Source organism: Pinus tabuliformis, chromosome 6 (genome assembly GCF_031772625.1).
Source record: "Pinus tabuliformis cultivar Carrire ecotype Pingquan chromosome 6, CPIR1, whole genome shotgun sequence".
Classification (NCBI taxonomy): domain Eukaryota; kingdom Viridiplantae; phylum Streptophyta; class Pinopsida; order Pinales; family Pinaceae; genus Pinus; species Pinus tabuliformis.
Window position 1 is genome coordinate 521,178,661 of NC_142292.1, and position 20,751 is coordinate 521,199,411.

A 20,751-nucleotide genomic window follows, 5' to 3' on the forward strand; every position below is an offset into this window, starting at 1 on the left:
CTAGAATTTATGGAGCTCCTAAAGTCCATAAACCTAACATTCCTCTCAGACCTATAGTTAATACCATAGGTTCCCCTACTTACCTTTTGGCAAAGCACTTAGCCAAAAAACTTAGACCCCTGTCTGGCAATACCCCTTCTTATATTAAAGACTCCTATTCGTTTGTTCAATGGATTAATAACATAGAAATGAAAGATGAAGACCTTATGGTTAGCTTTGATATTGTATCCCTTTATACCATGATTCCTATTAATGAAGCCATTGAGATCATGAGAAACATCACTGATAAAGAAACTGTGGATCTTCTGGAACTATTCTTGAAATCCTCTTACTTCAGCTTCAAAGGTAAAATTTATGAACAAACTCATGGTGTGGCTATGGGCTCTCCTCTATCCGCCATAATTTCCAACATCTTTATTGAGCACTTTGAACAGAAAGCTCTTAGGTCATTTCCTTACACCCCTGAAGAATGGAAAAGGTTTGTTGACGACATATTTTCCAAGTGGAGTCATGGAAAAGAGAAACTTGACCTATTCCTCAATCACTTAAATAGCCTCTCTGACCATATAAAATTCACTATTGAAATTGAAACAACAACCAACTTCCCTTTCTCGATATCCTTCTAACTAAAAGAGATGGTTCTCTTGGTTTCCAAGTCTACAGAAAGAAAACCCATACAGAAAGATATCTTTATGCAAATTCCCATCACCACCCTAAATAGAAGATTGGCATCATTAGGACCTTAACTACTAGGGCGGCCAGAATATCTAATGCAGACCATCTAAATGATGAGCTTAACCATATTCACAAGGTGTTTGAACTAAATGGCTACAATAGAAATACCATCAAGAAAGCTATGCACCTATCCCTAAACAAGATTAACAAAGATATTAAAAATCAAAATTTATCCACTCCTCAAGTCTCCCTTCCATACATAAAAGGCACCACTGATAAAATCTCTAAAATAATTAATAAACATAACATTAATGTAGTATTCACCCCGGCTAATACTATCAGACAACTATTCAACTCTGTCAAGGATCCCATAAACCCTAAACATCAAAAAGGTCTATATGTGATTCCTTGCTCATGCGGTAAAGAATACATAGGCAAAACGGGTAGGTCTCTTAATATTAGAATTAAAGAACACACTGCTGACCTAAGAAGAGAAAGGACCTCTAAATCAGCCTTAGCTAAACATGTTCACTCTTCCTCTCATTACATCTGCATAGAAGACGTCAAACTGGTTAGAAAGGAAGACCACTATCTCAAAAGGAAAATCAAGGAAGCCATTGAAATAGAAAAAAGGAAGAATAACCTAAACCGGGATGATGGATTAAAACTAAGCAACACCTGGAAACCGTTAATTGAAACCTTAAAAGCCAATAATTAACTATATTCCCTTAAAAAACTTTAAAAAGGTAAAAATAAACAAATAATAAAATCATCAATTATGTAATACCCTCCTTAAACAATACATTTAATTAACTAATAGAATGCATATAGGTGTAATTGCTCAATTCTTCAAAAGAAAAAAAAAATAAATAATAATAATAATAATAATAAACAAACTCTAGAAATTATAGATAAATAACTCACTAAAACCAAAAAATAAAAAATAAATAAATAAATAAAATATAAAAAATAAAAATAAAAATAAATAAATAAATAAAGCAAATAAAACAAATTAATCAAATAAATAGATAATTAAACAAAGAAATAAGTACATTAAATTAAATTAATAAACTTTTTAAAAAATAAAAAAATAAAATATATATATATATATATATATATATATATATATATATATATAATAATAATAAATAATAAATTTGTTAACTAATCTATTCGTTTAATTAACTACCAAAAATTAGTTAATTAGTAAAACATAGTAATTAATCAATAAAAAAATAAAATAAAATAAAAAATAAAAACTAATTTTTCATAAATTTATTAAGCCTAATAATTAATTCAAGAAATAGAAAGATAAGTAATTAATCTATCCCTGTAAACTTATTAATTAATGAATTAATTAATCAAATTAATAAATTAATAATGTAAATAAATGAATAAACATCTTAATAATGAATACATAATTAAATTAATTAATTTGATTAATCAAACAAATTAATTTATTATTTAAACAAATTAATGAATCAATTGAACCAACTTTTTAAAATAGAATTAATAAACATAATAATTATTTCTATAGATAATAAAATTATTCGATCAAGTTATCCCCTTGAATAAATTAATAATAATAATAATAATAATAAATATTTTAATTAATTAATTAAATAAAAAGATAAGAGCCGACCTATTTTCTTATTTCTTTTGCTTAATAACTTATATATATATACCCTAATTTTAGCTCTTGGATACATCATTATGATTTTAAGAATATCTATTGACGCATTCTCCCCTGATGATGGACTCACTTGGTAGTCCGAAAAGTTGGGTTCATAAAACTCTACAACAGGTCATTCCTCCTCTACCTAAGGCCCATATTTAATCGCATCACTCCTATATGGCTCTGACCACCGGAGCCGAAAAGTAATAAAGTGCAGCATATAGTATATCGAGTCCGCTCACCCATTTTTACCAAATCTGCCGATATGAAAGCTCCGATGGGCCAGACCCGATCTCCATAAAGAAAGAGCCTATAAGCATTTCGGGTCCCCAGGTTCATCGCTTTTCGGAGGTTTTTATGTGCTAGGACCAATGGTCCGCCCCGATGCGATTTAGCGCCAGCCGTTGGATCGGCCTGCGCCGGATCCAATGGCCAGAATTTAAAGTTTTGAACAGTGTTCGCTAAAAGCACCATTTTTGTGAAAAAATCATGTTTTTGATGCATTCTGCGTATTAAGAGAGGAAGGTAGTATTTCAGTGTTATTCATGCGGTGCCCACGCCCGCCCATGGTTTAAAGGAAAGGATGGTTTCCTTGGCATTTTTGGAATCGCTCGTTGCCCAGAGCACGCCCAGTACAGGGTTTTCTCTTCGGCGTACCTACAGAGCCCCCTTTTCATCATTTTTGTAGCGATTTATCATATTAAAGGCAGTTTTTGGATCGGCAAGGGCCGATAAGCTCCCATAGGCAGCTGGAGGACTTCGCAGCAAGTTTTTGGGGCCGAACAACGGCCATGATGGGCGATTTAGTAGTTAAAGGCCTTTTCAAGCCAAGAGGGGCCCAGAGGCATGCCATAGCATCTCTAGAAGCGGCAAAGAGTATCAGTCCAGTTTTTCAAAGCAGATGAAAGCAAAGCAAGCCCAGCAAAGTCAACAAAGCATCATTCAGCCATTAAGGCTCACCAACACTTCTTTTTTTGCTTTAAAGCCACCTAAAGGCATAGATGAAGGCTTTCAAGGCAGAGTTATTGCATAGACATTGTTCCTGGTCATATTTTTGGAGCAGCGCTGCTTCCTTAAATGCGCAGTTATCACACAGAGGACAGCGCATGGCTCAAGGAACTCTTTTAGTCCATTTTTGAAGCTGCAGGACCATGCGCAGCCCTAAAGAGCCATTTTGATGAGGCTGCTCCCTCATGAACACCTGTTTTAGATATTTTATTGCATTTATTTCCAGCACAACTTAGCATTAGAAGCAATTATTGCACATATCTCTTTTGAATCTGTTTTGATAGATATTTTGAGATATTTTCTCCCTTGACACCTGTTCAAGGGATGTTTGTAAATATTTTCTATTTAAACCACCCTTTGCATTGTTTTAAGGGTTGGTTGGTCGATAACTTCCTCTAGACTTGCATTGTATTTTCTGAGAGTCTCTATAATCAAAGATCGCTGGAATGTTTGGGAGATGAACTGACTGTTGTGTTTTAATGTCTGAAGAGTGACTATGGAATCCTAACGCTTCTACATAGCCCAATAAGTGTTTCTTATCTCTGTTTACAGTTTATATGTTTTATGCCATCATTGTTTCACTATCTAAATAACAGAAAGAAAGAATAGTTCAGAGCTCACTTAGTTATATTATGTTCTCAATTTCTGTGATTTATCTATGTTTTCCTCTGAATTAGTCCTGAATATGAATACTGATTTGCTCATATTTACACTAGTTCCTTCATATATGAATGTTGTTTAGGAATCCTTCACTGATCCTATATAAATGTTCATTCACCTTCCCTCTGTTAGCATAATGAGAGCTACTTAGTTGCCTTTCATTCACTGACCTTCATCCCATCCTTATTCCAGCTTGATATTGTTTTATGTGTAGCTATCCTGCTCTGTATTCCTCTTGTGACCAGGAAAATGCAACAGCAAGCCTAATCCATGACTCCATGCCCAATGGTTTGAACTTCTCACACTATGCATCCCAACTCTGTTTGAAAGAATCCTCCATCCCACCAAATCAAAACAAAACCCAAGAAAATCATAACTAGCCTAAAATCAACCCAAAACAAAGCTAAATTATAAAGAGAGAGCCCTCTCTGATTGCAGGTATGCTAGGACCTGCAGTCCAAAGATTGGTTTGTGGTTACCTCGGCCGTCTCCTTTGAGGAGCTTTAGGGACAACCTGAGTGATAACATAATGGCGACTCCACTGGGGACAAATCTCGTTTTCTGGAGAAAGTGCTCCTTTTCTTCAGAACTTTTTCATGTTTAGTTCTGATCTTTGATGGTGGACAGAGACCAGGCACTTCAAAGTTAAGTCATCCACCTTGCAACTCCACATCATTTTCAATCCAGACTCCACTGGAGGAACGAACATGAAAGAGAAAATCTTTAAGTTTCCTCTGAAACAGTTCAACAAAGCTATATTCCAACTCCTTCTATTATTTCCTCTTCCATCCCCGTTGTTCCAGCTGTTCTGTTTCTTCCTGTTGTTCCATTTTTCCCGGCAAATATGGCGAATCATTATAAACCTTTACAATTACTTGCTAATCCTGGAGCTATGCCTCAGGATTACCAAACTAAAATCACTTATTTTGAGGGAACTGGTTCTTACACAGCCCTGCAACATACCAAAAAAATGCAGGACTATTTTGAGATTTATGAAATAGATGATGATGTTATAAGAATGAATATTTTTGTCCAAAGTCTCAGAGGTGATGTTAGGCCCTGGTTTAGAGCTCTTCCTACAAATTCCATAGCTGATCCAGAGGCTCTTTACCAAACATTCCTTAACCGATGGGAGAAAAAGAAGGATCCCCTGCACATATTATCAGAATATGATACTATCAAAAGAGGCCCTCAAGAGGCTGTGTTCGACTATTGTGCAAGATTTAATAATGTTTATAATGCAATCCCACAGAACCTCAGACCTCCACCTGATCTTGCTATGTATAAATTCCTAGATGGTTTTGATACCGACATGGCATATCAACTGAGGGAAAGAGCCCCTCAAAGCTTAGCAGACATGCAGAATATAGCTGCTAGTGTGGAGGAAAATCTGATTGCCAAGCGAAACAGAGCAAGAGCTGAGAGAAAAACTACTTGCAAAGATGAAACTTCAGTTTCTGAGCAATATATGGATGAATCTCCCAATCTATTGTATGAGGATAATTTCTCTCCTTCTTTCAGTTGTCTGCCCAAATATCACCAATATGATGAAGATTATGCGCCCAATGTCCAAATCAGCCTTGCAGAGGAGTCAGAGCCTATTTTGGCAGAAAGCACAGTTCAGGATCAACAACCTAAACCCAGTGGTCAGCTTGCCTGTTTCAGCTATGAAGAGGAGGTGGAAAAAGCAGAGAATTTTGATTTCAGCGAAGGAACTTTACCTTTTTGTTTTGAATCTTTTCAGTTTATCAAGGATAATTATCATGCAGTTTGTAACCAAGTATCATCAAGTGTTGATATTGGCCATCTAGAGGAGAGTCAAATCCTTGCTCTTGATGCATTACCTCTAGATTTACAGCCCCAGAGTGCCATTGAATGTCAGATTGAAGAAGAAGACTTGGAAGCAGCAGCATGTGATCAAGAAGTCCCAGATGATTCTCTGCCGCTTTGTTTTGAATCATCTGAATTATTTAAAGAAAAGGAGGAGCAGCAAGTGCAAATCTGTCAAGTGCCATCTGAGCCTGTTTGTAATGAGTTGCAAGTATCGCTCCAAGTTTTGTGCAATCCATTAGATGGCAGGCTGAGTGATGAAATAAGTCAGTTCTCTTCTCCATTAGCAGCCTGCAAGGCTCAGTATCAAAATGTTTATGGTTTCCACATTCCAAGGCATGATAACAATCCTAAACCTTTGTACAGTTGTTTATTTCAGCTCAGCACTATTGTATATATGTTGCAGGACCCTTTTGTACAGTCTTTAGGTTCAGCAAAGGAGATCAGTAGCTTCCTAATCTTCTCAAAGATTAACAAAGCCACATCAGATTGCAAGATCTTAGTTGGTCTCACCAGCAAACACAAGCAGCAAAGCCCACTCATGTTTTTATTGCTTAAGTGGCTGCATTGGCTATTTCACTTCACCTAACAGCAAATTAAGTGCTGGTTAGGGTAGGTAGGTTGGTAGGATAAATAAGGCAGCAGCCAAGGGAATTTTGTAGAGCATAGCAACAATTGAATACAAGGCAGTCTGACCTGCTGTTCTTGGCTTGTCACAAGGAAAAGCCATCCCCAAGTGGAGCCACTGTTAGCCTCCTGCTGCAGCAGGTTAATCATCTTTCATGATCGACTTTTTTACATGCCAAATATGCCGTACTATGCATGCTGCAATGCTCCATATTTGCTACAGATGACCTGAGAAGTGTCCATGAAGGTGTGCCAGTTTTAATGCTACTGCTTTGTTCCAGTTTTGATAAGTAATCCATTTTGATCAGTTTTCAGTTAAGGGTAGGCCAAACAGCTTAATCTTGGCCTCCCTAGGTTTCAATTTCTTGTTGTAGAATATAGAGAATAATTATCTGTCCAAACAGCTTAATCTTGGCAGATTTGTAGATAGGTAGAGAAACAAGGGTGCTCAACAACTTAATCTAAGCCCCTGGATGCAATAAGTGTAGTTGTAGATAGGAGGACAGTAAGAAGAAAACAACAAAAAGTTGGGTATGCTAGTTCAAGTGCACCCAAACCAAAAAGAAGAGAAAATGCTAGGTGAGTAGGTCGGGCAGGTAGCTTTGTGGTTGCAGAATCATGGCTTGTGATCCATTTCATATTGTCAAGTGTTATATCTATCATATCACAAGTTGAAGGTAGTTGTTCAGTTGGAGGACTTCAAGCGAGGCATTTCTAACTTCCCCTTCCTCCTCTTTCCCCAAATCACTCACTAACTTCCCCTAAAGAGGTCAAGATCTGCTTGATACCTCTTAATTTCACCATTCTCCATATCATCTGCCTTGGTGAAGATCTGCTTCACTAAAGGAATGTTCACACTTCTTCTATCAGTCATTTTCCCCCATTTGATAGCCTAAGACATCATTCTTAGCGCTTTTTCTCATCATTATCATATTAACTACTAACTTTATTATGCAACTCCCTATCTATTTCCCCTTCCCCTACTAAAACTATGTATATAACTCCCCTATATATTTATCCCTCCCCCTGGTTGAAAAATAACCATATATATCCTCGGGAATTGCTAAGTTTATCTGAAACTCAGCAAGAACCCTCATTGACCCCTCTAACCATCTTCAAAATGCATAAGGACTGATTCCTTTGCATAGTTTACCTTCATATGTATAAAAATCATCCCTTTGGCCTTGGTTTGCCTTTATAAGGCATGAAACCCCTTTTGCCCACTAAAACCCTCTCAAAACCACATCACTTTCCTCCTAAGTGCCTTTGGACTCCTTCCAAGGCATAAGAATACTCAAACCATGTAAAAACCTTCAAAAAATTGGAAAATCCTCCTTTTCGGGCCATCAGACCCCTTCCGATGCCCTAGAGATCCATTCAAAGCACTTTCATCACCCCTCTGAATTCATTTACCTTTGCATTTTAATAAAATGCATGCTCCGATGAGAAAAGGCTCTATTTTTTCCCCCTCCGATGCGATTTCGCTATCGGGAGGGGGAAGTGGCATATAAAAAACATATTTGGAAACCCTCCGAAGACATGTGCCCTGCCTCCGACGCGATATCGCTATCTGAGGTCGGGCGATTTTATGTGTTAGCATTATTTTGTATTGCCGATGGGCTCTGAGTCGATGGCCCATCGTCGATCGCAAGTCGGCGATCGGGTTTCGCAGTGTTTTATTGCATATATATATATATGGCCCTCCGCCCCGCCGATTAGCGAAATGCCGATTGGATCGCAGCCGCCCATTTTGGGCCCCCAGATCAACGGCTAATGTTTTATCGCAGCGCCCCCATATGGCTCCAACTGGCGGAGCCGAAATAACAAAAAGAGCGGCACAATAAGGATTTCGGGTCCGTAAGGATCCTTTGTACAGCGAAAGGAGAGGGCTCCCGACGGGCCGGAGCCGAATTAGTTTACAAATGCACTGTTAAGGGTTTTCGGGTCCGCGGACCCATTCCACTGTTAAAACCGCCGATTTGGGTCCCGCCGATGGGTCGAACCCGAAATAAAATAAAGAGGGCCTGTATAACTTATCGAGTCTGATGGGTTTCGGCGTTTCTATGTGGCAACCCCATGACCCCGCCGATAGCGAATTGCCGAGTTAATCTCAGCCGCCCATTCAGGCCCAGAGATCAACGGCCCATATTTAATCGCATCACTCCTATATGGCTCCGACCAGTGGAGCTGAAAAGTAATAAAGTGCAGCATATAGTATATCAGGTCCGCTCACCCATTTTTACCAAATCCGCCGATATGAAAGCTCCGATGGGCCGGACCCGATCTCCATAAAGAAAGAGCCTATAAGCATTTCGGGTCCGCCAGGTTCATCGCTTTTCGGAGGTTTTATGTGTTGGGACCAATGGTCCGCCCCGATGCGATTTAGCGCCAGCCGTTGGATCGGCCCGCGCCGGATCCAACGGCCAGAATTTAAAGTTTTGAACAGTGTTCGCTAAAAGCACCATTTTTGTTAAAAATCATGTTTTTGATGCGTTCTGCGTATTAAGAGAAGAAGGCAGTATTTCAGTGTTATTCATGCGGTGCCTGCGCCCGCCCATGGTTTAAAGGAAAGGATGGTTTCCTTGGCATTTTTGGAATCGCTCGTTGCCTAGAGCACGCCCAGTACAGGGTTTTCTCTTCGGCGTACCTACAGAGCCCCCTTTTCATCATTTTTGTAGTGATTTATCAGATTAAAGGCAGTTTTTGGATGGGCAAGGGCTGATAAGCTCCCATAGGCAGCTGGAGGACTTTGCAGCAAGTTTTTGGGGCCAAAAAGCGGCCATGATGGGCGATTTAGTAGTTAAAGGCCCTTTCAAGCCAGGAGGGGCCCAGAGGCGTGCCATAGCATCTCCAGAAGCGGCAAAGAGTATCAGTCCAGTTTTTCAAAGCAGATGAAAGCAAAGCAAGCCCAGCAAAGTCAACAAAGCATCATTCAGCCATTAAGGATCACTAACACTTCTTTTTTTGCTTTAAAGCCACCTAAAGGCATATATGAAGGCTTTCAAGGCAGAGTTATTGCAGAGACATTGTTCCTGGTCATATTTTTGGAGCAGCGCTGCTTCCTTAAATGCGCAGTTATCACACAGAGGACAGCGCGTGGCTCAAGGAACTCTTTTAGTCCATTTTTGAAGCTGCAGGACCATGCGCAGCCTTAAAGAGCCATTTTTATGAGGCTGCTCCCTCATGAACGCCTATTTTAGATATTTTATTGCATTTATTTCCAGCTCAACTTAGCATTAGAAGCAATTATTGCACAGATCTCTTTTGAATATGTTTTGATAGATATTTTGAGATATTTTCTCCCTTGACACCTATTCAAGGGATGTTTGTAAATATTTTCTATTTAAACCACCCTCTGCACTGTTTTAAGGGTGGTTGGTCGATAACTTCCTCTAGACTTGCATTGTATTTTCTGAGAGTCTCTATAATCAAAGATCGCTGGAATGTTTCGGAGATGAACTGACTGTTGTGTTTTAATGTCTGAAGAGTGACTATGGAATCCTAACGCTTCTACATAGCCCAATAAGTGTTTCTTATCTCTGTTTACAGTTTATATGTTTTATGCCATCATTGTTTCACTATCTAAATAGCAGAAAGAAAGAATAGTTCAGAGCTCACTTAGTTGTATTCTGTTCTCAATTTCTGTGATTTATCTATGTTTTCCTCTGAATTAGTCCTGAATATGAATACTGATTTGCTCATATTTACACTAGTTCCTTCATATATGAATGTTGTTTAGGAATCCTTGACTGCTCCTATATAAATGTTCATTCACCTTCCCTCTGTTAGCATAATGAGAGCTACTTAGTTGCCTTTCATTCACTGACCTTCATTCCATCCTTATTCCAGCTTGATATTGTTTTATGTGTAGTTATCCTGCTCTGTATTCCTCTTGTGACGAAGAAAACGCAACAGCAAGCCTAATCCACGACTCCATGCCCAATGGTTTGAAATTCTCACACTATGCATCCCAACTCTTTTTGAAAGAATCCTCCATCCCACCAAAATCAAAACAAAACCCAAGAAAATCATAACTAGCCTAAAATCAACCCAAAACAAAGCTAGATTATAAAGAGAGAGCCCTCTCTGATTGCAGGTAGGCTAGGACCTGCAGTCCAAGGATTGGTTTGTGGTTACCTCGGCCGTATCTTTTGAGGAGATTTAGGGACAACCTGAGTGATAACAGAGTGTATTGAGTCAAGTTCAACAATTTGTAGGTATGGTTGAATATGAGTTGGTCCAGATAACATTGAGGAAATTGCATTTTCAGTAAGGTTTGTTGTCATTTTCTGGTACAAAACAAAACAAAAAATTGTTGTTTTCTTCGCGTAAGATGTTTAAAATTCATTACATTCCTATAACATTACTTGAAAAAATATGAATTAAAGGGCAAAGGGAAAGAAGCATGTTCAGTTTTTTTCTAAATGAGTGGCCATCTAAGCTTGAAAACATAATGAAAAAAGATATTTATTACAACAACTTTTATACGATCATTTTTTTTGAAGCATAGTTCCACCAAGCGAAGAGGAAGAAGGAGAGGGAGAAGCAAATGAAATAGAAGGTTTGGGGGTAACTCTAGTATCATCTGGTTGTTGATTTGATTGCCCAAGAATCATGGTGTTTTAAACGACAGAGGTCGAGAAAAGCCATACCGGCGGGCGAAGTGCAAGCCCTAGAAGGGACAATGTAGCCATATGAGGTACACCAACATCTCCCCTAGAGGAAAAGGGAGTAGGATTCCCCCAAGGGGAAATCCTTGATTGGTGGACTCCATTTTCTCAAACTGAGACCAATGAGGGAGGAATGATGTTATTCCGATTAGAATAAATTTTATGATGCTTTGACACAACTTGCTTTTTCAATTTGTAAGAGTCGAGAAAAAGCTAAAGATGACTCTAGTCGTCTTCGATTTGGGTAACTCTAGTATTATCTGGTTGCTGAGTTGACTGTTCAAGAATCACGGTGTTTTGAATGGCAGAGGGCGAGAAAAGGCATACTGGCAGGCCAATTGCAAGCCCTGGAAGGAACAATGTAGCCATATGAGGTGCACCAACATCTCCCCCTAGAGGAAAAGGGAGTAGGATTCTCCCAAGGGGAAATCCTTGATTGGTGGACTCCATTTTCTCACCCTAAGACCAACGAGGGAACAGTGAGGTTATTTCGATTTAAATAAATTTTATGACGCTTTGACACAATTTGCTTTTTCATTTTTTAAGAGTCGAGAAAAAAGCTAAAGATGACTCTAGTCGCCTTCGATTTTTAATGAGCCTGAAGTGACAAGTGCTCAGATGGTCCTTTTCTTTTAAGGAGTCCGAAAAGGAACGAAAGTGACTACTCTGGATATCTAGACAAGGGGATTACCAAACCAATCACAAAACTGCAGAATACTTTTTATGGTACGGCAGTCAATCTTCCCGAATGCTGTGTTCAGTGCATTGCGATCGATAGGGCGGCAGACACAGCTTCCTAAGGATAAAGGATATAGCCTACTGTGGTCTCCCAATAGATACTCGACGGTACGTGGGAGCACAAGTCTGTACTGGCACTTTTCGTTTCAAAGAGGAGGAATCACCTAACCTACGATGAAAGTGATAGTTACCAAGCTTTACGATGCCGGAACACGTCTCTAGCCTAGACTTCTAAATGGTGTGCGTTAGGTTCCAAAGCGTTTTTATGTTTATTGAAATGTATTTTATAGTTGATCTTTCTTAAGAAGTTTTCCTTTAAGGTTGATCGCATGATGTACATATACAATTCCTAAATATGCAATCTAAGATGATAAACAATCATTTACTTTCTTTTTGCAGTGAAAATCCTAGCTACTAAGGAAAGAGAAGTGAAATTGTTTCATAAATTAATTTCTGCATGCATTCTAAATGTAAATGTACATGCATGTATTTGTTTTCCACTTTCTTAATGTGTGCATGAAAAAAAAAATGCGAAGTGGAATATAATATCAATACAGGGATATGACTATTCAAGAATTCTGACAGACATAAGCAAAGCTATTGAAGTTTGTATCTAAGATTTTCTAGAGTTTGTTCACTAGAAACAAGACAGGCACGATGGCACCACTTTGCATTAGTTTAACAGAAAGGAATAAAGTTTAAATTATCAAGAAAGCATATATATAACTGAATCATTTCAACTGGGAAATAATTTTGAATCAAATTTATAAGACTCTGTAGCTGCTCAGTGGCTAATGTACAATTGATGGAAGAGGATTTTCTATCATGGTCCATGGATGAAATAGAAATGAAGCAAAAACTCGGAAAGGAGATTAAGGCTGTTACCGGAGATGAAGAAATACAGAAAACGTCCAGAAATGTCCTTCAATGCTGAAAGTTGAATTGCCCAGTGAGAAAATAGAGTAGGCCAAGGCAAAGTATCTGTATTTAACATTACTGTGTGAGTAACCAACATAAGCTGCACAGTGCTATGCAAATTAAGAAGTGATTATTATATCAGAATAGTTGAAAAGCATTAAGGGACTACACGCTTTCCTAAATAGTTGGTGAACTTTCCCAATTTTTAAAGTGATGCAAGAATTCTGATCAGCAAATGAAGAGCTTCTATCCACTTTTATATATTTTGCTCGGTTGAAAATTTCTTAAATATAGCATAGACGCAAAAAAGATCTAGAATGCTAGCCTTATGAGCTAGATACACATTCTAACATGAAAACATGCAACTCCATTCTGTCTAATGTTTCTGGGACAACCCATAGATGTATCATGATAGTGTTAACTTAGCATCCAACTATTGTAAAAAGGGAAATAAAAACAGCAACTACAAATTAGTTAATATCACATTTAGCTTGCAACTGCTTGCTATATAGTAAAAAATGGCTATTTTCAAATAAAGGTAGGGAGAAACAACTGCAAATTCAATAATAGAACAAAGATTAAACTGCATGCAAGATGATCCGAGAACAAGTAGTAAAGAAAAAATTACCAACACTTTCTCCAAGGTGCGTAGATATCGAATTCAGCTGTGGGCTGTTCTCATAAAGGCGCTGAATATCTTGCCTCAATCTTACAATTTCTTTTGCCAAATTCTACCCAAGAAGATTTTGACTCATTAAAGATAAAAGCGAAGCCTGTTTCTGAAGAACTCCTAGCAGCTGCAAATACTACTATCAGTGCAAGTGAAACTGGATGTTCATGACCATTTTGGAATAACTAGAGCCTCTTTTTTGTATTCTTCACTTAGGATGGCCTAGACCTCGTCAAGGAACAAATCAAATAGGTCGAGGACATACATGCATCTACAAATTATATATCTGGAGACCATCAGAATGGAAGGCTGGTCCCATTAATACAAGCAAGAAAAAAAATATTGTCAAATGGAAGTGTGAATAAAAAGGCCTTGAGGCTTGGAAGTTTGAATGACACAAAGGATATGGAGAGTTGTAAGGGTGATCTCAGCTTTAATTATTGAAGACAGCCTCCAAGAAGCCAACATAATTCTATGTGATGGACAACAAGACAACTCTGTTCAATGCACTAGTGAGGATTCTCCTTATGATACTATCTAGATTAGCAGTGACACTAAGAACACAAACAGTCACAATGCCTAAGGTAAATGGCTCCTCCAAATCTCAGAATATATACCATGATTTCAAAAAAAATTGGGGGAATGTTACCTTGTAATCCTTTTCCAAATCACGCATAGCATCCAACATTACCTTTATTGCTACAACTCCAACCTACCACAGTGTCATTGGTAAGGGTTGCATCATGAAGAATTGCAAAATTCATGCAATTGATATGTTGGAATGTCTAAGAACGGATTCTGGTAAAGTCATTCTGCTTAAGCTTTATTTGGGAACACAGAGGAATGGTCGATATTGAACCAATCCAATAAGTTTGGCAATTTTAGTGGAGGCCTTTACCTTTAAACTATTTGTTGGATAGATTCCAGAATGAATCAACAAATTAATTGACAACAGGGGATTCAAGTTATATTAACTAGAAGCACACCTTGCAAGAAAATTTCTTATTGATGGATTCATCTTTGGCTGCACGGTTGGATCAAGTAAACAGTGTGAGCTGACGGTGTTGAACAATTTATATGCATGCAAATTGATAAGAAAGAATTGCATACAGAAATTGATTTTTAAGGAAAAAATCAAAGGTGTGTAACACAAATCTGTTGTCCAAGTACATCATGAGTTAAAGGCTTTGTTCTAACACTGGAGTCGGAGCACAAACCAAGCTCATCTCTAACACTTGTAAGTAAAGTTGAAAAAGTCGATTGAGAAATAGAATTAGAAGTCAAAGTAAAAAAGAGTTTTCAAGAATATGTTGAAATGTCCAATTCAAAGGCTGTACTTGATGTGTCTAAGAACAGATTCTGGTAAAGTCATTCTCCTTAAGCTTTATTTGGGAACACAGAGTACTGGTTGATATTGAACCAATCTAATAAGTTTGGCAATTTTACTGGAGGCCTTTACCTTTAAATTATTTGTTGGATAGATTCCATAATGAATCAACAAATTAATTGACAACAGGGGATTCAAGTTATCTTAACTAGAAGCACACCTTGCAAGAAAAGTTCTTATTGATGGATTCATCTTTGGCTGCACCATTGGATCAAGTACACAGTGTGAGCTGACAGTGCTGAACAATTTATATGCATGCAAATTGATAAGAAAGAATTTCATACAGGAATTGATTTTTAAGGAAAAGATCAAAGATGGGTAACACAAATCTGTTGTCCAAGTACATAAAGTGTTAAAGGCTTTGTTCTAACACTGGAGTAGGAGCACAAACCAAGCTCAAATCTAACACTTGTAAGTAAAGTTGAAAAAGTCGATTGAGAAATAGAATTAGAAGTCAAAGTAAAAAAGAGTTGTCAAGAATATGTTGAAATGTGCAATTCAAAGCCTGTACTTGATGTGAATTCCAACCAGTTTGTGACGTTGAAGAACAATAGTCTATTAATTGCAGTCGTGGCAAGAATTATAAGTCATTGGTATTTGATGTGTGCACACAATTAACTTAGTGATAGTAAGCACTTTGAGGGGGTTGGAATGGGAAGGCGAACATAACTCTCCTCTATTGTCTCAGAATTGCAAATAGAATCATTGGTATTAGACAACTAAATAAACAAAAAAAATTCCCAGCTAAACAGAGATGCCTCTTTTGCAATGATCAAGGCTTATAGTACAAGACTATGCCCAAACTGTACATTTTGATTCAATGAGAAGTAAGCTCCTGGAATTAGTTAAAATGAATTTTGGCGAATCACCAATGGATGACTAATCTAAAGATGTGCAAAACGATATCAAGAGAATGGCGAACCCATGAGTAACCAGGATGTAGTCCATATAGTCTCATGTGGTATTGATGTGGAAAAAAATACATTTAGAAACATGTGCAAGCAGTGTATCTTTCCAAGTTAAATACACCAAATCATCAGATACCAGAATGACACGGGTCTATTTGAGGCATTATATTTATCTCAAGTTTTATTAATCTTTCTATGCTAAGGTTAGCTACAGATTCCCAGCTAAACAGAGATGCCTCTTTTACAATGATCAAGGCTTATAGTACAAGACTATGCCCAAACTATACATTTTGATTCAATGATAAGTTAGCTACAGTCAAGCTTGAAAGCATTAGTAGTTGGACAATGGTGGATTTGGTGCCTGGTTATACAATAAGCATCTTCTAAGCACTGCTTGAAGCATAATATCTTCCAGCATATTTCCTTTAAAAGATGTGACTGAAGCTGTTATCCGGTATTGGTAATTTTCGGAGGAAGTAATCCTTTCAATAGAGTAAAGCAAGAAAGAACATAGAAGATATATTTTGTTACTATTGGGGGATAAAATGGAAAATAAACTCATGGCTTATGTCAAATGGAAGAAAAAATATGTCCAAGTACATCAGGTGTTGAAGGCTTTGTTCTAACACTGGAGTAGGAGCACAAACCAAGCTCATCTCTAACACTTCTAGAATGCTAGCCTTATGAGCTAGATACACATTATAACATGAAAACATGCAACTCCATTCTGTCTAATGTTTCTGGGACAACCCATAGATGTATCCTGGTAGTGCTAACTTAGCATCCAACTATTGTAAAAAGGGAAACAAAAACAGCAACTACAAATTAGTTAATGTCATATTTAGCTTGCAGCTGCTTCCTATATAGTAAAAAATGGCTATTGTGAGATAAAGTCAGAGAGAAACAACTGCAAATTCAATAACAGAACAGAGATTAAACTGCATGCAAGATGATCCGAGAACAAGTAGTAAAGAAAAAATTACCAACACTTTCTCCAAGGTGCGTAGAATATTGAATTCAGGTGTGCCCTGTTCTCATAAAGGCGCTGAATAGCTTGCCTCGATCTTACAATTTCTTTTGCCAAATTCTACCCAAGAAAATTTTGACCACAATGAATCAGCAAATAATTGACAACAAGGGATTCAAGTTATACTAACTAGAAGCACACCTTGCAAGAAAAGTTCTTATTGAATATTTGGTATTAGACAACTAAATAAACAAAAAAAAATTCCCAGCTAAACAGAGATGCCTCTTTTACAATGATCAAGGCTTATAGTACAAGACTATGCCCAAACTGTACATTTTGATTCAATGAGAAGTAATCTCTTGGAATTAGTTAAAATGAATGTTGATGAATCACCAATGGATGCCTAATCTAAATGTGTGCAAAACGATATCAAGAGAATGGTGAACCCATGAGTAACCAGGATGTAGTCCATATAGTCTCATGTGGTATTGATGTGGAAAAAAATACATTTAGAAACATGTGCAGGCATTGTAGACCAATAAGTTCTCACGTGAAGGCAATGTTACTGATACATTTGATGGCATTTGCAACTATTTGTTTTGAAGGTGTATCTTTCCAAGTTAAATACATCAAATCATCAGATACTAGAATGACATAGGTCTATTTGAGGCATTATATTTATCTCAAGTTTTATTAATTTTTCTATGCTAAGGTTAGCTACAGATTCCCAGCTAAACAGAGATTCCTCTTTTACAATGATCAAGGCTTATAGTACAAGACTATGCCCAAACTGTACATTTTGATTCAATGATAAGTTAGCTACAGTCAGGCTTGAAAGCATTAGTAGTTGGACAATGGTGGATTTGGTGCCTGGTTATACAATAAGCATCTTCTAAGCACTGCTTGAAGCATAATTTCTTCCAGCATATTTCCTTTAAAAGATGTGACTGAAGCTGTTATCCGGTATTGGTAATTTTCGGAGGAAGTAATCCTTTCAATAGAGTAAAGCAAGAAAGAACATAGAAGATATATTTTGTTACTATTGGGGGATAAAATGGAAAATAAACTCATGGCTTATGTCAAATGGAAGAAAAAATATGTCCAAGTACATCAGGTGTTAAAGGCTTTGTTCTAACACTGGAGTAGGAGCACAAACCAAGCTCATCTCTAACACTTCTAGAATGCTAGCCTTATGAGCTAGATACACATTCTAACATGAAAACATGCAACTCCATTCTGTCTAATGTTTCTGGGACAACCCATAGATGTATCCTGATAGTGCTAACTTAGCATCCAACTATTGTAAAAAGGGAAATAAAAACAACAACTACAAATTAGTTAATATCATATTTAGCTTGCAACTGCTTCCTATATAGTAAAAAATGGCTATTGTCAGATAAAGGCAGAGAGAAACAACTGCAAATTCAATAACAGAACAGAGATTAAACTGCATGCAAGATGATCCGAGAACAAGTAGTAAAGAAAAAATTACCAACACTTTCTCCAAGGTGCGTAGAATATTGAATTCAGGTGTGCCCTGTTCTCATAAAGGCGCTGAATAGCTTGCCTCGATCTTACAATTTCTTTTGCCAAATTCTGCCCAAGAAAATTTTGACTCATTAAAGATAAAAGCGAAGCCTGTTTCTGAGCACTAGCAACCTTGCTGATGTTCTTTAGTCACAAACATGATATCATTAAATTTAGTACAATATGATATCATTAAATTTAGAAATTGTACTGGAGAGAAATATAACAAGAATTGTTACTGGAGGCTCAACCCAAGATACATAAAAAATGATGGAAAGCAGTACATCAGCCAGCATTCAGTGCAAACGCACCTCACAAGATTTGTCCCCTACTTGATATCAATGACAAAGTTGCAGTAAACAATAGATTTAACATAATCTGGATTTAATCCCGCTCACGCTTTTCACAACATTGGCCTTGACTTTAAAATTGTTTCTTTCCATCTAGAAACAGAATAAAGGCACTTATAAAATATGGACTTACATATGATGCAAAAGTTTCCAGTGCTACTAAGGATGCAGTCAAAAGTACTTCCTTCCAGAGAGATAAGAATAAGCCTTTTGCCAATGACCAGAATGACATTTGGCCTCTGGCTGATCTCTGAATTTATGGTATATTTGACCTACCCTCTCCACATCTGCAACTTGGGGTACATCATCAATGTGCATAGGGCTCTTATAACCAACAACATGCAAAGGACTCATCCAAGAAAATGATACCCAACTGAGAAGGTTGGCTCTTGCATAAATAGTGACTGCCTTAATGTTTCCACATTTTTGGGAAATTGTCTTTCAAGAGAGGTTCTTGAATGGTCTGTGAGGAGGAATCTTCACCACTGTATCAGTAAAGATGAACTTTTAACATTCCCCAACTCTCTTGAGGAATTGGTTTATTTTATGCTTATAAGATGTGGGAAAATTATTTAGAACAAAGGAGGACATTTTAGATGCAAATAAAAGGAATATTTTAACACCCAAGGTACATCTTCTAGTGTAGCTTACTTTACTGCAGAGGAATGGTTAAGATATTTGTTGTGTTACATTTGTAAAAAGAATGATTGTAGCAACAATAATCTCTAGACTAAAGCAATGACTTGATTACCCTTCATTTCTCATCAATCACTACTTATCTATAGAAACCTCTACAGATTGTGGGAATAAGTAGCAAAAAACACAGAGATGTTTTCTCTTGGCAAGGTAAATCCAAAGGCAAAGTTTTCTTTCAAGCTTGTACCAGAAACTGGAATTAGAATTATTCTCTGTGGAGTTGTCAAAGGTAATGCTGATATAATACAAATATCAGAACATGAAGGGGGAACCAGAGAAAGTTTGATAAGTTCTATAAAACACAAGAATTTTGGGAGTCGAATGATGGACAACAAGACAGCTCTGTTCAATGCACTAGTGAGGATTCTCCTTATGACACTATCTAGATTAGCAGTGACACTAAGAACACAAACAGTCACAATGCCTATAGCAACCTCTACAAATTGTGGGAATAAGTAGCAAAAAACATAGAGATGTTTTCTCTTGGCAAGGTAAATCCAAAGGCAAAGTTTTCTTTCAAGCTTGTACCAGAAACTGGAATTAGAATTATTCTCTGTGGAGTTTTCAAAGGTAATGCTGATAAAAGGAATAAAAGGAATATTTTATTCAGATGCAAATAAAAGGAATATTTAGATGCAAATAAAAGGAATAAAAGGAATATTTAGATGCAAATAAAAGGAATAAAAGGAATATTTAGATGCAAATAAAAGGAATAAAAGGAATAAAAGGAATATTTAGATGCAAATAAAAGGAATATTTTAACACCCAAGGAATATTTTACTGTAGAGGAATGGTGAAGATATTTGTTGTGTTACATTTGTAAAAAGAGTGACTGTAGCAGCAATAATCTCTAGACTAAAGCAACAACCCATCTACAGTTGCATCGGCCATTTATGTGAAATTGAGGTATGCATCATTTAGTTTCGCAACCTCTGATCAGATCAGTGTTTAGATGGGTGTGTGCCAACGTCTATCAGGCACAAAGATGCAAACGGCCAACGTACGATTAGATGCAAATAAAAGGAATATTTTAACACCCAAGGTACATCTTCTAGTGCAGCTTATTTTACTGTAGAGGAATGGTGAAGATATTTGTTGTGTTACATTTGTAAAAAGAGTGATTGTAGCAGCAATAATCTCTAGACTAAAGCAATGACTTGATTACCCTTCATTTCTCATCAATCACTATTTATCTATAGCAACCTCTACAGATTGTGGGAATAAGTAGCAAAAAACACAGAGATGTTTTCTCTTGGCAAGGTAAATCCAAAGGCAAAGTTTTCTTTCAAGCTTGTACCAGAAACTGGAATTAGAATTATTCTCTGTGGAGTTGTCAAAGGTAATGCTGATATAATACAAATATCAGAACATGAAGGGGCCCCAGAGAAAGTTTGATCCTTTGAAGCATAGCCATATTCTAATCTAGCGCAGTTTAGAGTCAGACT

The 20,751-nt window shown here is 37.2% G+C and overlaps 1 long non-coding RNA gene across 1 annotated transcript; it reads right to left on the minus strand.

The window, feature by feature from the left end:
- Positions 1-12,762: 12,762 nt before the first annotated feature.
- LOC149259597 (uncharacterized) lies at positions 12,763-18,402 on the minus strand. The gene is made up of 3 exons (XR_016247497.1): positions 18,226-18,402; positions 16,750-16,853; positions 12,763-12,864 (listed from the first exon to the last, which is right to left on the minus strand). It is a non-coding gene; the product is annotated as an uncharacterized LOC149259597 (long non-coding RNA).
- Positions 18,403-20,751: the final 2,349 nt, after the last annotated feature.